Raw genomic sequence first — 21,247 nt, 5'->3', positions numbered from 1 at the left:
CTGACGTTCAGCAGTCGTCGTGTCTCTACGTGTACTCGTGTTTGGACGTGCTTTCTGGGGCAACACACACAATGGTTTCGACTGCCCTCAGAATTAGGCAGACAAAACAGACAACAGAAACAAGACATTAAAAAAAATGTGTGAAGTAACTAATGAGGTAGGACGCATACGCCGATACTGGGTCTACCGACAACAAAGAGAAATGTTTACCAGGAGCGTTTTGGAGTTAAGTATTATGAGAATGCTTTCAAGATTTTAACTCCAAATTCCATGTAATCCTGTGGACACCACTTATGGTTTTCCTAGCAAATCATGTGCCTGAGATTCTGACAAGAAAAATCCAACTTCCTCCAACTCCCCATTTCTGGAACCCCAACATCATGAGACAGTTCAGGGTCAGTTATGGGCTCCCCAGGTCACCTTTGGGAGCTCAAAAACTTATTCTAACCCTCTCTTACTAATGTTTCACTCTGTGATGGAACAGGAAAAAATCCATGGGGTATTTACTTTAATCTTCTCCTAGGAATTAAAGTCTTTGACTCACCTCTTTGTGTACCTAAGGGCCAACAGCTTACTCTTCGTGATGCGCTGAGTAGCTAAGGAAGTGAGAGACAGGGTCTGTTCAGGAGAAGGATGACACCGCCCCAGCTGCAGAGGACTCCCTCTGACTTTCCTTTCCTTGCTACCTGCACCGCAAACCCCTTTAGAACCTCCTCGTCCCCCTGTAGGGCAAACCCATCTGTTTTTCCTGGAGTTACGTAGAGGGCCTTATATTTGAAGATAACACAAATGACCCCCACAGCAAAGCTAAAGTTTAGTAAATGTGAAATTTCGTGAAAATCTAACTGCATGGCTAATCATTTTTTCAAAGTCTCCTTAGGGTTATATTTTGATTTGGGCTTTTCCTTCTTTATAAAATGTTCCACCAGAATGAATTCAGGAAAATACTATCTATTTTTCTCATCTCTCTAGGAATTTTTCTGCTTCACGTTGCTCTTTTGCACTCTTCCCCCATTTAGATTTTCATACATTGTACTTTTCTTTCCATGAAGTCTTCACCCTAATTCATGCTCTGTAGTTCAGCACTAAGTGTCAGGGAGACCTCAATATCTTTACATTTGACAAATGAAGAGAGAACCTAACAGTTTTCTTGGCCAAGCACAACAGACGTGAAGTATGACCGCAGTCTGTCAGGATTTGGCCGCCTCTACATCAGCCAAAAGATACCCATGGAGCCACAGCCCTGGATGAAAGTACATAGCAATGAAGACAGATGGTCAATCAGTGTTATGGTAGCATCATTTAAATATTATCAACAAGATTTAAAGAGATACACTGGCACAAAGATCACAGTAACAGCCCAAAGATTTTACACTTTTGGTAAAAACAGTCCCTAAAATATTTCAAACACAAAGGTTTTTCTTTCAAAGTAAGAAGAGAACTCTTACCTCAGATTTTCCTTTCTTCTCTGCAGAGGCCCTTACTCCTCAGTCTTCCCACCTCTGGTCATCCAGGGTGCAGCGTCTCTCCCGGTTGCAGTGGTGACGGTCCAGGAACACACATGCGTGCGTGCTGTACGCCAGACCGCAAGTTATAAATGGGGTGTGCGTTTGAGCCGGCAGGCAGCAGGAAAACAGAGTAGTGGTCCTAGCATGGTCTCTATAGTGCCAAAGGAAATCACACAACATGCCTCAGAGCATCGCGGTGTGACAAACAGAAGTCGTATAAATATTTGAACTTCACAAGAAACCATCCACCTACCCCAGCTGCACCTCAGGGCACTAGGTTTTATGAAAAATGATGAAAGGTACAAGAAATTCAGGGATGAAGGCAGGGGAGAAGGTACAAATAAATCATTGTATGCAATTCCTTTAATAAAACAAGGGAGCGAACCCATATGTACACAATTTAACCTGTCCCTAGGACTAAGGAGCTTTGGGACTTTGGAAATGAGATATTACAGTAGTCCTCATCCAGGAGGGCACATCACAGCTTGTGATGGACATGTTCGAACACATGCCTGGCCCTACCCCAGACTTGCTACAACAATATCTGAGAGTGAGGCCTTGAGAGTTTGCAAAATCCAGGCAACCAACTGTCTCATGCTTCTAGGGTCTCCCTCTGTAGAAAATCAACCTCTTTCCAGTGACTTGGGAGTTGACGAGCTTTGGTGTCTGAAGCGTTCTTCTGGTGCCATCAAACATGGTCCTGAGCTGGCAAACACCTGGCCCCAGCCTTTCCGGTGACTGGTCACCCTAAGAGAGTTGTTTCCCACCATGGGTGGGCCAGTTAAACTCTGCTGCTTCCAAAAACACATAAGGCTGGAATAGGTGGTGTGTGCCCCTGCTTGGTCTCCAACTGTCATGCAAAGGGGCCATGAGCACTTATTTTTAGTACCTCACAGTGCAAATATGAAATGGGGTGTCATAAAATGAGAGAAAATTGAAAAGGAGACAAAGGAGACAAAATTGAAAATTGAAAAGTAGCAGAGTGCACACAATTAGTAGCAGAGTGTAGCAGAGTGCACACAATTAGTAGCAGAGTGCACACAATTAGTAGCAGAGTGCACACAATTAGTAGCAGAGTGTAGCAGAGTGCACACAATTAGTAGCAGAGTGCACACAATTAGTAGCAGAGTGTAGCAGAGTGCACACAATTAGTAGCAGAGTGTAGCAGAGTGCACACAATTAGTAGCAGAGTGTAGCAGAGTGCACACAATTAGTAGCAGAGTGTAGCAGAGTGCACACAATTAGTAGCAGAGTGCACACAATTAGTAGCAGAGTGTAGCAGAGTGCACACAATTAGTAGCAGAGTGCACACAATTGCCCGACTCTTCATTACTCGCAATGTAGGTCAGACAGACATGAACCACATGCACCCTAAGAAGAATGAGACCCTGCCCCTGTAATGCTCCACCCATTGATAGGGATGGGTGGAGGAGGGCAGTGAGCATCTATGCAATGGAAGGACACAGCCAGCTAACTCAGGGTGACTGAGGTACAAATGGGTGGGGGAGGTGGAGAGATGGAGGTGTAGAGGAAAGGATAATGGGCCTCAGGGCCACTTGGAGTTGTCTATTATTGTTGTCCGACAAAGCTGTGCTCTCTTTGTGACATATATGTGTATATCTGTATCATCATCATCAAGAACATAATCATCAACATAATCATCAATCCTCAAGAAAATCACATGAAGTTTCCAAAGGTATATAACCTGCAACCACCCTGGTCTTCCAAGTCAACCATGATTTCCCTGCCCTTTTGGCTGGTGAAAAAGTGAACCTCACTGAGTCCATTCAAACAGATGTTAAGGAATGAAGCTGGGATTACAAACTGAGTTTGAACCCCCAAACTCATGTTCTTGCCACTAACCCAAACTGCCAAATCCCAACAAGTTGCCCATTCTTAGCTATTAAAGCAGACCAGGGAAAATAGGCAAAATATCTTTACTTCCCCCACTGTGCCTGCTGTTGCATATACCTTGGAGCCAGGCCCCAAACTAAGGAAAATCTGGCAAGATTATTAAATAAGATACAAATAAAGTCACATCAAAATGACAGTGGGATTAGTGGGAAAGACCAACAATAGACATGGCTTTAGGACCTGTGTTTCCTGTGTAGAACAAAAAGAAATCCCTTCGAGGGTTGGAGGTGAAGAGTGGGAAGGGGATCTATTGACTGTTAAGTTCATAGAATAGGGACACTTACCGGAGATACCCTGGACCCCCAGAAAGACAAGCAACTGGGTCCTGGAATAAATGGAGCCTAAAACAATGCTGGAGGCAAACACGACAAAACTAAAGCTGTCTTACGTCAGACACAACATGAGAAGGCAGGGTTTCTTGGAAAAGACAAGGATGCTGGTGAAAGTAAAAGGCAGCAGGAAAAGAGAAAGACCAGATGTGAGCTGGACTGACTCCATTAAAGAAGCCCCAGGCAGGAGTCTACAGGAGCTGAGCAGGGCTGCTGAGGACGGAACATTGCGGACTTGACTCATTCACAGGGTCGCCAGGAGTCAGAGCCAATTCAGTGGCCTGTTAACACAGACACAGGAAGAGTTACCCAGAATAAGTCAGGGTTAAACTGAGATGTGAAGGTAGGAGTAGGATTTAGCTCTGTGGAAATGTGGGGACTGAACTTCAAGTGCAAACGCCTGTGAACAGGATAGAGGAGGATATGTTCAAGAAGTTAATAGTTTACCAACACAACTGAGTGAAGAAGGTAAAGGGGAAAGAATCAAAAGTTGAGGCTGTGAAGGTGAGTAGCGCTATATCAGGCAGAGCCTTACAGGCCATGTTAAAGATGCCAAATGGACTCTAAGGGCCTTAAGAAGCACTGGAGGATTTTAAAGAAAGCAAGGAGGTGATCAAATTCCCTATTTTCTTCCCCCATTCTCTCTCACAGGCATTCACCCTAATAAACCTCTTGTATATTGAATCCTGAATTGGGATTTGCTTCTTGAAGAATCCATAATAACAGAGACTCACAGAAGTTTTAAGAAAAGTAAATGAGTTAAGATACCTGGACAGAATATTTTTTTTAAAAGAATGCTCAATCCATTCCACAGGAATCTGCTAAATATCTCCTATTCATTCATCAGTTTTAGAATCAGGAAGTCACCTTGAGCACAACCAAATAGGAAGCTTCCTGGGCTAGCTCTAATTTCAGGTCATTCAGCACCCTGTTGCACTGCGTTGCTATGGTAATGATTACCGCAGGACTTGAAGGGGTTTGCTACACCGAAAAGTACCTTTAAAAATCCTACTTATTAAATAGAGCAGGATTCATTAATTCAAAGCTGAGAAGCAATTGCCTAAAGTACAGTCCCAGGGGAGGTTTAGACTGTCCGTATATTGTCAGGCAGATATCTGAAAGCGAAGGATAATCTTGAAATTATTAATTACTACTTTTAATAAAAGGATGATAATATTTTTATCAGAACATTCATTATCACTGTTACTTTTACTACTGGGACATTAGAGTGTAATTTTATTTCTTTTTCATCGCATACTATTATACTCCTTGCAAATAAGACATAATATATTCTAGATAATAGAGCATTTAGGCACATGGTCAAATCACTAGATGGTTAAACCACTGATTTTAAATCACATGGATTATTATTAAGTTCATAAGTTCATAAGTTCATTATCAGCTTATGTCAAAGTTTCTAGGTATGAGTCACAGGCCAAACCTGCAAAATTAGGACTAGTGGGAAAGTCTTTATAGAAAGATCCATGAACTCGATTGTGAACCTAATTCAGAAGTGTTGGTCCAACTGTCTTCTATTTGTCCTTGTGTTTTCCAGCCTCAATTTGAACTCTGTTTAGGATACATTTCAAAATTTATAAAGTTAAGGAATTTATTGAGATAAACTTTAAACACTGATTTTCCACCTTAGGTGCAAATTAAGTTCATTTGGGAAGGTTAGGACAAAATGTAGTAACTCCAGGCCCACTAAAAGGGAATCAAAGTATTTATAGGGGAGAGTGGGGAGTAGCAGGCATCTGAATTTTTTAAACCACAAGACAGAATTCTCATGTGAAACCAGCATTTTGAACCATGGCTTTGGAAGCCATCGATTGTCTAATTTAACGCAATATAACAGCCCACTTTAGAGCCTGGGTTCTGGAGATAAACAGCCTGGGATCAGTTCCCAGCTCTGCCCCTTTACAAGTTCCATGAGCATCAGTAAATTGCTCAATCTCTCTGGGTCCCATTTGTTCAATGCCCAGTGTATATTTGTTGAGTGCCAGGCTGTGTTCTAGACATGTAACAGCGAACACAGCAGCTGGAAATTCCTGCCCTTGTGACATTTTCACTCCCGAGCAAGGACACCAACAAAAGGGCAACATAATAAATAATGTGTGTGCGTGTGTGTAGTATGACAATATGGGGGGAAAGCTGTGGGGAGCGGCGGGAGAGGATTGAGAGAATATGTGTGTATTGGATCTTCCACCCTCATAGACTTGTGAAGATTAAAGAGAGTTTATGTTTAATGTGCTTGGAAGAGTACCTGGCACATGATGTTCAGTAAGTACTATGTGCCATTCTCTTATTTTATCAGTGAGGAGACTGATATCCAAAGAGGTGGAAGAATCTTCCCAAGTGCATCTAAGAGAGGAAGCAAATCAGGCTCAGGGCTACCCCAAACTGACCCCCCTCAACTCTCTCATAGAAGAATTTCAATCTGAGGTTGGAAGACAAATCCTAAAACAATGGGACTAGAACCTGCCTCTTGACAGATTCCTATCCCTGAATGTAGCTCATGCTGGTGCCACATATCAGAAGCTAATATTGCTAAATGCAACTTGTATTGGCATCCCTTAAAACATGGCTAAGATAAAAGGCTAAAGGAACTCGTCTTGCCTATAACTTGGGCCAACTCCTTAAACATCTTATGTATTAAAATGGTCATATGAAAGGTTATCAACTGGTCTCCATTTACACTAAGAATAGGTAAATAATGGCTAAGGAAAAGTGTAAAAGAATACTATAGAATGAATTTTTGACACAATTTAATATATTGTTAAAAATAATAATTTTTTTAAAATTTCCATTAAATAAAGTAATGCTATCTTGTGAATAAAGGAAATGTGATAATTTCCTGAAATATATTTAGGCCAGAGCAGTATTTTAAAACATTTTTAGAGTAAATGGAACTTAGGAAACTCATAGGAGACCAGATATCAGGAAAGCAATTAATTGAAGACATTTTCCTGAAAAACTGCTTTATTGGAATAAATTATCTACATCAAAGTTCTATGAGATGTCCAAACAATCCTTGTAACCCTTTATTTGAATGACTAATACTTGGTTGGGTTGTAAGATAAATATGAAAGTCAAGACCCGTGTAATGCAAGCAAGAGAAAACTTGTTCCCATGACCCTCGAGGATACAAACAATTAAATTTGACATTGAGTAAGGGAAAGAGCAACAATCAATTTAAACATGTTGCAAAACATTCTAGACCTATGTTAAAAACATAATTTGCTCTGTTAGAGTCATGCTTTTTGATAATATAGCAAAATCTTTTATCGTTATCATGAAAGCATATGGAGCGGAAGAGAAAAAGACAAACCCGTAACTCTTGGTATAGTTTGAGATTAAACTGACAGAAAAAAAATGGGGGAAAGGAAAGGAAATCATTAAGGCAGTGGCTGAGAGCCTTGAAAACAAAGATAATGAAGCAATGTAAACAGTGAGAAAATTGCTCTGTGCCTAAGAGGCTTAAGTTTGTATGTAATGCATTTCTCTCTGAATTTTCTCTCTGATTCAGGATATGAGTTAGCATAAGTTCGTCCAACTCTGCATGCAATGAATTTATAAAAATTTGCATGATCAGCACTTAAAGTACTCATATGAACAACAAGTGTGGGTGAGCATGTGGAGAAGAGAGAACCGTTATGCACTGTTTGTGGGACTGCAAATTGGTGCAGCCACTATGGAAAACAGTACAGAAGTCTCCTCAAAAAATTAAAAGTAGAACTACTATATGACCCAGCAATTCCACTTCTGGGTATTTACCTGAAGAAATCCAAAACATTAATTTGAAAAGTTATTTGTGCTCCTATGCTCATTGTAGCGTTATTTATAATAGCTAAGATATGAAAGCAGCCTAAGTGTCCATTGATAGAAAAATGGATGAAGATGTGGTACATATTATATATACAATGGAGTATTACTTGGCCATAAAAAGAATAAAATCTTGCCATTTGTGACGACATGAATGGACCTCGGGGGTATTATGCTAAATGAAATAACTCAGAAAAGACAAATAACATATGACTTCACTTATATGCAGAATCTAAAAACAAAATAAAGGAACAAACAAAATAGAACCAAACTCATAGGCACAGAGAATAAATTGATAGTCTCCAGATGTGAGGGGGTTTAGGGGGGTGCTGAAAATGGTGAAAGGGATTAAGAAGTCAAATTTCCAGTTACAATCATGAGAATGTAAAATACCACATAGGCAATATAGTCAATAATATTGTAGTAACTATGTATAGTGTCAGACGGGTATTAGTCTTACCAAGATGATCACTTTGTCAGGTATATAAACATCTAATTATAATGGGGGACACAACCCCCCAGAAATGGGGGAGGGATTTGAGCTATGTAAGCATGCATCACCCTGGCAGCCGGGAATATATGCAGGAATTGAATTATTTTTAAAAAAAGAAGGGTGCTAAGAGCTATGGAAGTGATTGGACGGAGGGACATTCCCTCCCCTCTTCTTTTGGGTGGGGGGAAGTTATGAAGGCGGTCTTTAAATAGCAGGAAATGCTTTGCAGCCCCCTCCCCTGGCTGGTCAGACATGGGAGTCTCAGGCTCCCAGGCCAGCAGGAGACCCCATGGCCTGGGGAGGTTCCTGGCATCCTCCCCAGGGCTTCAGGGTCTGCCTGGAGCACAGCAAGTGCAAAAAGGGAGAAGGAGAGGAAGCCCAGGCCAATGAACCCTAGGTGCCAGTAGGCCAGGGCAAACCCTGCACCCCTCCCTGGCTTGAGAAGCCAGTCCTGGCCTGGCTGGCCTGCCACCCATTAGTGCTCTGGTGTGGGCCATGGCAGCAAAGCTGCTGCAGCTGCTGCTGTGGTTCCTGCTGCGGTTCCTGTTGTCAGCCCGGGCTCTGCAGGCCAGGGAAATAGAGGAGAGGCCTCAAACCCGTCATGACTGGAAGCATGCTTCAGCCACCTGTGTTTTTCCCAAGGATGGTGCTTTAAAAGGGAAAGGGAATTCTAGGTGTGGCCGAGAGCTGGCCTGGCCTAGCAGAGGGGGGTAGGGTTTGTTTTTCTGATTGTGCCTTATTTGCCAGGGAATGGGCTTGGGGGCAGAAACCAGTTGTCCTTATTTCAAATTGCATGCTTAAATAAATGATTCTTTCCTTTCCACCGAACACTGTCTTTGGAGTCTTGGCTTGTAGGCAGGGGGCAGTAGGGCCCCCCTATGGCTGGGTTTGGTAACATAATCACTATGTTGTACACCTGAAACTAATATAATATTGTATGTCAACTTTAATTAAAAATTTTAAATCCTAAAAAGAGATGCTCACATTTATGGGTTTTAAGGAGCCAATCATTATTACTAACCAACAAAAACATAAATTCTAATCCAATTTACTAAGTGCTCCATAAACATATTTACAAAGCAATGTGATGCTCTGTCTTGCTTTATTGCTTTTACAGCCTTTGTCACAATCCAAAACTATGTCCTTTTAACATACATGTCCATTTTCATATTGTCTCTTTCGCCCATCAGAAAATAAACTTCCTGAGCACACGGAGCTGGGGCTAGTTCACTGCTGTATCCCTAGTGACTAAAATAGTCAGTGAAATACAGGAGAAGTAAAGAGTGAGACAAGAAAAGAAACAAAGACAGAGTTGTGTTTCCAGCTCAGATACTGTTTGATTCTAGCAGGCTGTGCTGACAATTTCATGTTTGTAACTTTTTGCCCATGACACCGGAAGACTGGCAACAACCCACAGGTCTACCAACAGAGGACTGTTAAATAAATCATGGAACATGCATATAATAGAATAAAATGCACCTACATAAGAGAATGAAGAAGATCAGTGTATCTCTAAAATCAGGTGAAAAAAGCAAGTTGCAGAACATGGGCTTTGTTTGACCCTCTGCCTTCCTGCCTCTGGTCCTTTACACAGCCTGCCTTCTGTCCGGAATGTGGAATGCTCTTGTCCAGACGTTTTTTGGTCTCTCGCCAGTAGGAACTCCCAGGGAGTGTTCCCCAACTCATTATTTAATACATCTTCTATACCCCCCTTACTCATTAATCTCTTGCCTTGCTTTATATTTATGCAGGGTAATTAGCGCCATCCAAAATTACATTATTTACTTACGTATGCATATATTTTTAATTGTTGGTCTTTCCTACAAGAGTGAAAACACCACAAGGGTCGGGACCTTGACAGTATTATTTACGGCTGCCTCCCCAGGACCTAGAAGAGTGGGTGGGAGAAGAATGTAGCACCAGGAGGCGGCTCTGTGCAGGTCCTGAGGGGCCCCAGCACAGCTCAGCATCCACTCAGCTTCCGGTTGGTCCTGGATGGTGGGAGCAGGGTTGGTCTTGGGCAGGTGGGTGCAATGTGGAGGAGTAAGAAAAGGGCTTACCAGCCCCTCTCCCCCATCAACCCTGCCCCACCCTCACTGTGTTGTGCCATATGGGAGTTATCACCAGCACCTGTCCCCTGCTGTCTCACCCAACACCCTGGGAGGTGGGGGGTGGGGGTGTGTTCAAAATGGAATAAGACCAGCCAGCCATTCAACCATCCAGTCGGTCAGTTGTTGGATCATTCATTCACTCAAGAAACATGTACTGAATGTCTACAAAGTGCCAGATGCTGTCCTAGGTACTGTACTTCAAGTACTACAATGTGTCAAGGGAAACAGATGTGAAATAATTAACCACAATTGTAGTAAACACTATAAATGGGGATGCAGAGCATGGTGAAAGTGTGTAAGGATGGGAAAGGGGAGTAACTTGGCAGAGAGGCTCAAGAAAGTATTCTCTGGGGAACTGACTTCTGAGTTGATGAAAATGAGTAGTAGGTAGCCAGGGAGCCCAGTGGAAAGGGAGAGGGGGGCAGGAGGGTGGAGGTGGGGAGGATGGAGGTAGGGAGAGTTACAGGCAAAGCAAACTGCATAAAAAGGACCCAAGGCAGGAAAAACTTGGCCAAAATGTGGAAATGATATACATAACTGTGGCTAGAGGGCAGAGGGAGAGAGAGAGAGAGAGAGAGAGAGAGCCTGGGGTGAGGTAAAGGAAGTTGAATTTTATCCTAAGAAATAATCAGCCATTGAAGAGTTTTAAGTAAAGATGTTACCTAAGCAAATACTACTTATCGGATCAATCTGGTTGTGGAGTGGAAACGGAATTGGAAGATCAAAAGTAAACGTACGAAGAATTAAATAAAACAGTTCTTCCCTCTTAGGACACATAGACATCTGAAAGGAGAGGTAACACAGAAACATACCAAATGAGCATGACCCTGAGCAGGCCTGGATCTCCCTGCTTCTGAAGCTGGGTTACACAGCCTAGCTCCACGTGGCTATGGCCATGGCTTCCGGGAAGCACTTCCCGTCTCTAGGAAGGAAAAGAATTAAAGAATGAAGACTCTTTTCTAGGTGGATTCTCAGGACTGCCTTTCACCTCCAAGGGAGAAGCCTACCCTGGAAAATGTTGCCTTCTCTCTTTCTCTCTCTCTCTCCTCACACACACACTCACTCCAAAACCTTTCAGCCTGATTACTTCAGTGGTCCAACCACCACCTACAATCAAAGAATGCTCTATCTGTTAGGACTCTCCTCTCTGTTTTTGTGTTTGGGTAATGTCTGAATTAAAAAAAAACCCCACAGTTGAGATGATTTCATCTTTAAATTTGTTTTTCATAGTTGTTCATCATTTAAACTCTTAAGATGGCCATGAAGTTTGCATTAAGAATTATAATCATGTCTTATCATATATAAATGACTTCACTCAGAGCAGAATTTACTCTGGCTTACTTCCATACTCTGAGACTTTTATGCTGCCTGCTGGCACAAGGAACACTGCTGGAATTCATTCTTGAGCAGAACTTTCCTGAACTGAAACTCTATACTAAAAAGCAGTGAAGAAAACTTGTTACCATTCATTTATTTTGGACTTAGATTCAAAGGGTGGAAGGAATGGGGGAAGGACAATAGTTCTTTGACACCAGCAATAGTAAGTTAGTAGAAGGCCAAACTCCTTTCACTAGACTTAATAGCCTGAGACAGAATAGTCAGGAAAACAATTATGCAAAGTAGATCTTTAGCAGGAGGAGAAAGGTAAGATAAATATATGTCATGATGCAGATTAAGCCATTGCTAAATATTATATATGAGCCCTCTGAATTCTGAAAATTCCCAGCTCTTCACTACTGTAAAAGTTTACCAAAAAGAGTGATAAAATTATATACTCAGAGGTTAAAGAAACTTGTACATTTGAAGTTGGGCTTTTTCTTTCTCTGTATGTGTGTATGAAAATAATATTCAAATATGAAAGAAAATGAGTAATACTAAGGACTAATAGCAACAGTCACCTAAAATGTACGACTTGAAACTTAATATTCAAACATAATTCTATTATTCCAGTTGTTCCTCTAATTGTGACTTTGGATCCCAAAGGACTACAGCCAACTCTGAACGTTTAGTACTGAACAAAGTCTCTTTCTAGAAGATGCAAAGGTCTGCCTTCTCTTCACTCTCTTCACACTGTACACACCTTTCTAACAAAAATTTTCTGGACTAAGATTTATGAATAACTGCCAAATTTAAAAAATGGTCTGAACAAAAACAAATTATTAACAGACTGGCGGTTTATTGAAGCTCCATAATTGTATTTTCATCTAATATTCCACAGTATCCTTGCCCATCGCCAAGACGCCAGCAGTCTCAGAAAACAGCAGTATGTGTTAAGGAACTTTCTTACAGACCATACTAACTTCACTTTCTCAATTTCAGTTCACAATATACTGTGGAACTATCCATTTTAACATTAATAATTGTTAAAGTTGTGCTCTGAGATTTTATCTTGGACCTCTTCGGTGAGAAAAAATAGTTGTGAAAGTTTTGTTCTAGTTTTGGATATCCTACTTAGCACAAGTTGAATGAGAGAAATCGTCCTCATTTCTGCATCTGTCTCTGCTGCTATCCCTGTCTCTATCTGTCTCAGCCTCTATATGCTGTATCTACACCTAATCTATTACTAGATTTATATATTTTTGGATTATGTCCTTTCTGCTTAGAATGTCCTGTGACTCATTTAGGAAAAAGGAAGCACCCACCTACATTCTATGGCTTCTGTGGCTACTGCATTAACTAAAGACTTAATGCGGGAGAAAAGCCTCCAGATTAAATCAGTTAAGAATTTGTTTGTTTCTTCTTGTTAAGAACCCTTGATGGTCCAACCAATATACATTACAAATTCGTCCACAACTTGAATTACTGTATATTTATAACTGTACTCAGAACTCTGTTTACCTCCACCGACCTCTCTACTACCCACAAATGTGGCACGCACTTCTTTCGCTTTTTTCTTCCTCACTCTGTCTGCCCTTAAAGCCAGGAATTCAAAAACAAGGACATTTTGAAGGGCAGACTCTACAAAATGACCAAACTTGGCTTATACTCTAAAAATTTTGTTCCTGGATAGCCAAATATACTTTACTCCTCATAATAGTTGTAAGATTAATAAGCTCAAATTTTATTAAAATCGAAATCAAGGAATAATTTTTTTTTAATTCATGTAGCCTTTCAGGAGGAGAGAGTTTACCTACGTTTCTAGTTTAGCGTGCCTTTGGGGCATTTTGTTCCCTAATAGCTCTCTAAACTCATAATTACAGATCATTTTTAGTTGGCTCAAATAATTCTTAAAACCAGTAAAGGGAAAAACTGCTTTGTGTCCCTCAATATTCAGTCCTCTCTTCTTCTAGAATTTTAGGGGAGCACAAAACCACATTAGCTAGAGACTAATTTCCCTCTGCCTCCTTTGCAGACCAAGTTTCTCGATTAGCATGTGAGTAGATACTATGGAATTCTTAGGTCACATCAGAAAACTTCTTGACTTTATTTCTTTTCCCATATTTATTACTTAGAGATATTTAATAATTGTTACCTACTTTATGCAAACTAATACCATCCTTGGAATAGAAAAACTAATATAAATTGTCCTCATGTTTAATTTATTTCCAAACTATGAGGGATAAGTAAAATAAATTCATGAATAACTCAAAACAAGGTAAAACAAAAACAAGTAATAATAATCGACAGACAAACAATGCCTAAATGTTCAAAAAAATATTACATGTAGGCTGAGTTATCCCAAAATATTTTATAAAGGAGTTAAATGATTGAGAAGGGTGTTAATGAAGAGGTAGTATGGGAGGAATGGCTCCTCTTCTCCCCACCAACCTCTCAAAACTGAGAGGTTGCAGAAAAAGTCAAATGCTTCCTCTGTGTTTCAAAACTGGAACCGAGTTAGCTAACAGTATTGCATGAACACTGAATATCAGAAAATGTGTTAAATGCTTTACCTGTTAGTTTAGCTTTCTAAAGCAGCTGTATGGAATGACTATAAATTTAAAAGTATAAAACAACACAAATTTAATATCTTAAGAGTTCTGGAGATCAGAAGTCCAAAATGGATTGCACTGGGCTAAACTCAAGGAATCAGCAGGGCTGCCATCCTTTCTGGAGCCTGCAGGGAAAAACCCATTTCCCTGCCCTTTCCAGCTCCTTTCGAAGCTAGCAATGCTGGTACAGTGCTTTCCACATTGCATCACTCTCACCTCTTCTGCTTCCTTCTTCCACTTTAAAAGTCTCTTACGATTACATTGGGCCCACTCAGATAACCCAGGAAAATCTCCCTATCTCGGGGTCAGCTGATTAGCAACCTTAATTCCGTCTTCTCGTTGGGCAGATGATATATTTAGTGGTAAGGATGTAGATTGCCTCTCTTCTCAGAGTGCACTAGAATCATTTCCAAATTGGACTCCGTGTAGTTCCTGATAACAAACCTTTGTTTTCAAGACTTTTTGCTTAAGATAGAACAGTAAAAACTAATGAAATATTTATTTGTTAGAGCTCTTTTATCCTTTAGCCCATTCATCAGCAAATGAAATCTCTGAATCCCAAGTCTGAGAAGCTGGAAATGCTGTTAAGCTAGAAATATCAGCAGTAGCAGAAGGTATTATTTCTTAAATCTGTCCCACACTTAATAAATGCTTCCACTGAGGGCACTTGTCTCATATAAGTGATATGTTCTGTTTAGATTAATATGTTAAATCTCCCATGGCTGTTATAAGTAATTTTGTCCATAATACCTTTATAAAGTAATGGCCTGCTGTTTCTGTGGTATGGCATTTTAGTTCTGGCAAGCTCCCTCTTTTCTACCACGTGAAGAAACTATGTCTAGCACAGCACTGTCCACTGTGAAATGTTGTAAGCTGTCCAGTACAGTAGCCACCAGCCAGATGTTGCTACTGAGCATTTGAAATGAAGTTAATATAATGGATGAACTGAAATTTTCATTGTATTTATTTTAATGAATTTAAATTTAAATAGCCACATGTAGCTAGTGGCTACTATATTGGACAGTGCAGGTCTAGAATGCATGTTAAAATAGAGGAGCAGTAGACTATGTCTTCATGCCCCACCCCTTTCTCAAGCTATTCAACTCTTACCCACAGTAGGGTACAAGTCTCCTTTCCTCCATGAAACTTTCAGATCACTCTAATGCACATGAATGTCTTTCTTCTCTGAGCTCCTAAACACTTAAGTGTTTTATAATGGAACTTAGTGTCTGATTATACCATGTACAATAGTTTAATTTTAGTGTGTTTTAGCATTAAAAAAAACAAAAATACTACCAGCTTCTATTCATTGAAACCTTACAGTGTTAAAGACTTTACAAACCTTAGTTCCTTTTTTAAAAAAATTATTTATTTTTAGATAGAGGGGAAGGGAGGGAGAATGAGAGGGAGAGAAACATTAATGTGTGGTTGCTTCTCAGGCGCCCCCTACTGGGGACCTGGCCTGGAACCCAGGCATGTGCCTTGACTGAGTCAAATCGGTGACTATTTAGTTCCCAGGCCAGCCCTCAATCCGTTGAGCCATGCGAACCAGGACTTATTTCATCTTCTTAACAGGCATGTAAAGTGTGTATTATAATCTCTATTTTACAGACAAAATTATGGCTCAAGAGGGATGATGTGACTTGCTCAGGTAGAACAGGTAATGAGTAGCAGAGCTCAAACTTGAAATCAGGTCCATGACTACAGTGTACACAGGGAGGGACTTTGTCAGAGTATGCAGGGTCATATGAGATACTCTGGCCTGATATAATTATTGGAAGCCATCAAAACAAACCCAAACCTGCTTTAAAAAACTGCTTTGTAACAATTACAGCTTAGTGGAAATGAAGTATTACAATTCAATTTAAATTATGTATTTAATTTATAGTAAAAGATCATTCTAAAGTTCTTCCCTTATAGACGAGACATATCACTTTCTTAAAGACCAATTGCTCCATCTAGTGAAAACCAATGGGAATAGCATACCCACTAAGAATTTAAGATTTCCAGTAGGAGCTGTACCTTCCTTAGGTGGTGGTGGTGGGAGGGGGTCTCTTGGAAATTAGTGGAACTGTACTTTGGTTATTTAAAAAGAATGGGGGTTTTATTGGCTTTCATAAGGTGGAGTCAGAAATGCTAGATGTCATGCGTGAAGTTCTCATCAACAAAAATGTCCCCACTTCTAAGGGAGAAATCCCACTTGTGTGTTTATCTGAGCTTGGAATTTAATATCATGTTACATATAAAACCAAAATGTTTTCACTGTTTTACTATTCAATTAATTTTCCAGGAAGGAAATTATGGCACTTACTCTAATTTCATCAGTTGTAAAATATAGTATTATTTAAATATCACCAAGAAAAGAACAAAAATAGAAACATTGTCAATTAAACTGATACAATGCATTCTTAAACCACTTTTACTTTGTTGATAAATAAAGAGTTCTTGTACACTTATTTAGATATAAATCAAGTATCCCATAGGACATATATATATAAGGAAAAACAAAAGCAAAGTAAATTAAGGTATTTCCAAAACTTCTTGATATTCAGAAAATTTTGTGAAACAGGTTTTGACTTAGAGTTGTGAATATCCGCGTTTTTCTCAAACACTATTACCCTCTCTGCTGCCAACCATTTTGATGATACTATGTTTCTTAAAGCAGTGCTCAATTCTGGTGTCTAGGATTTTCTTCAAAGCCACCGATGCCAAAATTATGTAAGTTTTGATGTTGGTACTTTTTTGAGCCTTCCAATGATATTGATGGAAAGTTTTCAGACAATAACCAGTGGTTACATCCCTTCTTCAGATAGTCCAGAAGTGAAATCAGTAACAATAAGCAAGTTTGCACATGCTTAGGCAGCGACAATAACAACCACCTCATGACTGACACCTGGCCGACTGCTCTTATAAGACATGCTAATTTCAGAAATGTGAAAATGTATTTCTTACAGTGGAAGAAATACAGGACCAAGGCAATTGAGGGAAACTTTTTCTTGTTCTTTTCTAAAACTTAACCAGAATTTGGTCACTAATTTGGGAAATCTCGTCATCAAGAGCAATGCTACTCATGGTATTTGAGCCACAAGTAAAAGCTACCTGTCAGTCTCCATCCATGGTGATTGTACCAACAGGTATAACTTTCTAACTACTTCGTCATTTATAGTATAGGCATGTTAATGCCTTTACATATTAAAACAGACATTATTATAAACTGCTTTTATGTCTCTTTTATTTCAGAGCTAAATCATTTTATTGATGTTTTTCTATTTATATGCATAGTTGGGTTATATTATCTATGAATTTCGTTTCAAGAAAGTAAAGACTTTTAGATAATGTTTGCTGTGGAAGGGTGACATGTGATCTGAAAGGGTTTAGAAAATACTGAGTTTAGGAGTCATGAATACATGCTTCTCATGCAAACAGAAAGCAAATCCTTGGAGGCATGTTCCTAACAAATATTAGTATGTATGTTCATAGAGGAACAGAGGAGGAGGCAAAAAAATTGTGTATTAATTTAACATTAAATGATAGTTTTATGCTCTTGTTTTAAGAAAGCAACTTCACATTTTGCAGAGAACATGAGCTCTTGAGTAAAACTACCTGGACTCAAATCATGGTTCTACCATTTTTCATGTCATTTTGAGTGAGTGACTCGGTCTCTCTTTGCCTCACTTCCCTAGTGAGTAAAATAAAGATGGCAAGAGCATTACGTCACAGAGTTCCTATAGGGACTAAATGGCGCAATACAAGGGATGGTGTTTACAATGGTGGCTGGTATGTCAGAAGCAGTAAATACACGAAAGCTATCATTAATTATAACCATAAAGTATACCTATATTTCTGCAAAACAAAATGTCTAAACTTCTGCTAAACTCCTTACCACCTGAGAAAGTACTCTTGATGAATTAATGATTTCCTGATATGATGGAAAATAACTCCATAGTTTTGTGACTGTTTTATCACAAACTTGTATTAGAAATGATTAGACTATCTTCTGGGTAATGATGTTTTTTTTTTTTGCCAATTGCCACAGAAATGCTCTATATTATACAATTATAGCCCAACATACAAATAGGTAATATATGAGGTGTAGCCAAAATATAGTCCTCCATCACATAAAATGTGTTGCCAGTACAGAAACAGTAGTGTTTTTGTAAGATCACTTAAGGTTTTATTTTATTCAAACCAACAAATATCATTAAGGATCTACCAAAATCTCAGCTCCAGGCAATGCTGAGTAAGTATAAAAGAAAAAGCACTGTGCTCCTGCTTCACGGTAAGATGCTGGGATGCTGGGATGATGACACTGCCATGTGTGAAAAGGCAGTCACTAAGAGGAAGAGTACAATTCAGTACTAAATTGCGTGGCACAGCTCATAAAAGAGTTGTAGGAATTCAGAGGAAAATTAATGAATTGTAGGATGGTTAAGAAAAGTTGTGCCCAGAGGGAGAGGAAATGGAGCAGGTATTCTATGCATGACCTGGTTAAGTTAGTTAACCCCTCAGCATTACTGTTCCATCCTTTACAAAATTCGACAATTTAATGCATGTAAAGTGCCAAGCACATTCTAAAGCAAGATAGGTTTGTGGTGGGCTCTTAGAGAACTATATCTGCCTAAGGAGAGAGTGTTTCAGATAGCAAGATGACCCGTGTCATATAAAAAACATACATATTCTTTTCAAGACTTCAGGTTCAAAAAGGTAAGGAAAGACTTCCACAGATAATGGCCCTACTATTATAACAATTTCGTGTGGCAAATAATCACCTTTATCCTCCTGTGTGGTAAAATAAATCCTTGAGCACAGGGGACTTAAAGCAGGTTAAAATCCTACAGAGTTCCTTCTTCTAAGCAAAAATTCTTTCTTTAAACAGAGAAATGACATAGAATAAACTTATCTGCTTTTCCCTCTAAATCCTCGCTTCTCACTGGTTTTTCTCTTATTTAAAAGTGACCATAACCTGGGCTCACCATTATCTATAAGAAAGAGTTATAATCACAATCATTTCTCTACTGTGATTTTCAGATAATTAAAATTAGAAAAAAATGTTTTCCTCATTTTCTGTATATGTACATATCACTACTTTTCCAATATAGAAAAAGAATAAGAGAAGGAAGGATTCCTCCGAAGTGTCTCAACACCATCTGGGGAAATTATACTTACCAGAGTCCTGATATCATTTACATGTAGCATCTTTTTTTGGAGTTTTCCCTAACATTAATTAGAACACTAATTTTCACAGGAAGCAGAAACAGAGAAAATAAGAGGATAACATTATGTGTACAACATAATTGTGACTTTGACAAATAAAACTGCATCTTCTAGGACTGGTCAAAGCGTGGCACTGTCTTCTGCTTAAAAATAGAAGGCATATTAGAGTAATAAAAGTTCCACTACAAGCCAAATTAAATTTGGATAATTTAATACAAGCCTGAGGATAATTTCATGCAATTAGAAAAAAGTGGGCCTTGTGGAAAATTCCATGATTCATTCTTATCTATACAAAAGTAATTTCAGCCGTGCATCACAGGATCTATATCCATTTCTTGCAGAGAGAAATGAAATTAAGGCCTGGAATCATTACCGCGGCTTGTTCAGACAGAATTGGAAATACAGTGTTGGTAGTTTGAGGTTTTGCTATGTAAACTCACCTACATATGTTGGTCCTTTCAGAGTTTGTTTGTCATACTGTGTGACCACACAAATGTAAATTATTTGTAAAACAAAATTGTTTTTCCTGTGTTTTTTTTAATGCTTTCATAGTCTTTGATGCATATATACAAATTTATTTTGACTAAGACTTTCTTCCTTCACAAGGTAGGGCAGTCCTCTGGTTTCCTGGTGGCATATAGGGAGGAAATCTGCATGCCCTTTACTTCTGCAACCATCAAGCTACAGTCAGGAGAAACCGTATTCTACTCATTTGCTCCTTTATTTAACATTCTAATAATCTATGCAACACTGCAAGGCAGTGTGCTAGGCACTAAGAAAAGAGTGGTAAACAAAGCATGACCCCATCTTTCCCGAGTTCATGGTTTTCTCAAGTATCTGTTGTGGTTTGGGCTTTCATTTTGTGTTCTGTTTATTGCGTAAGTAGATTTCTGGTCTTGATAACCAAAAGGAATCTCAAAATATGATAAATCAAGCTGTTAGGCAGGACCTCAGAGGAAGCAATAGACAAGGCTGAATGGACTGCTACGAGGAAAACTTGAGGCACATGTAGATGCAACACAAAATATCAAACCAAAGAGTACCCATTTCATGTTGCTTCTGTAAGAAATTACCACAAACCTAGTAACTTAAACCTACACGAGTTAATTATCCTACAGTGCTGCAGGTTAAGCATTGTAAAATCAGGGTGTTGGCAGGGCTGCATTCCTTTGCAGGCTCTTTGGGAGAATCTGTTTCCTTACTTTTCCAGCTTCTAGAAGCTGCTGAATCCTGGTTCCTTCCTCCATCTTCAAAGCCAGCAGCCGTAGCCTTTTCAAACCTCTCTCTCACTTTTCTTTCTCTTTCTCACCTCTGCTTTGGTCACCTCTTCTCAGACTGACACTCTTGCTTCCTTTTCATAAAGAGCCATAGAATTACAGAGGATCCACCCAGATAATCCAGGATAATCATCCATCTCCAGATCTGTAAGCTAATCATATCAGCAAAGTCTCTTTACCAGGTAAGAAACATATCATGGGTTCTGGAGATTTGGAGTTGGGCATCTCTGACAGCCATTATTCAGCCTACCATATAAGGCAAAGCAAATAAAAAAAGTTGACTTTTTTGCACTTCAAGTCAACTAACTCTATGTTGGCATTCTGCAAGTTTATTTTTTACTTCAAGACCATTTTGGTTATCCATTTTAACTGGTGTTTCTCTGAGACCTTGTAAGTCTAACACCAGTTTTCTTTACAAGTCAACAATCTAAAAATAAAACCAGAGACAATGACATAACTCATAAATGAACTCTATGAGCTGATTGTCCCAAATACACACTTCATTACAGCCAAACTTTCCTATAACCTTGCAGAACTAAATACTGTAACAAATAGTTAGTTTATGGGGTTGGAAATAGCTTTACTTTCTACAGCGGGGGGCCATTGAGTAAGATTTAGCAAATTGATCCTGGCTTAATTCTTGCAGACAT

The 21,247-nt window shown here is 39.4% G+C and overlaps 1 long non-coding RNA gene across 1 annotated transcript; it reads right to left on the bottom strand.

The window, feature by feature from the left end:
- On the bottom strand, window positions 1–1,697 carry LOC128779526 (uncharacterized). Its single transcript, XR_008425544.2, has 3 exons — window positions 1,449–1,697; window positions 545–596; window positions 1–81 (listed from the first exon to the last, which is right to left on the bottom strand). It is a non-coding gene; the product is annotated as an uncharacterized lncRNA (long non-coding RNA).
- Window positions 1,698–21,247: the final 19,550 nt, after the last annotated feature.

Source organism: Desmodus rotundus, chromosome 11 (genome assembly GCF_022682495.2).
Source record: "Desmodus rotundus isolate HL8 chromosome 11, HLdesRot8A.1, whole genome shotgun sequence".
Classification (NCBI taxonomy): Eukaryota; Metazoa; Chordata; class Mammalia; order Chiroptera; family Phyllostomidae; genus Desmodus; species Desmodus rotundus.
Note: the sequence above shows the minus strand (reverse complement) of the source record. Positions and strands in the feature narration are given on the sequence as shown.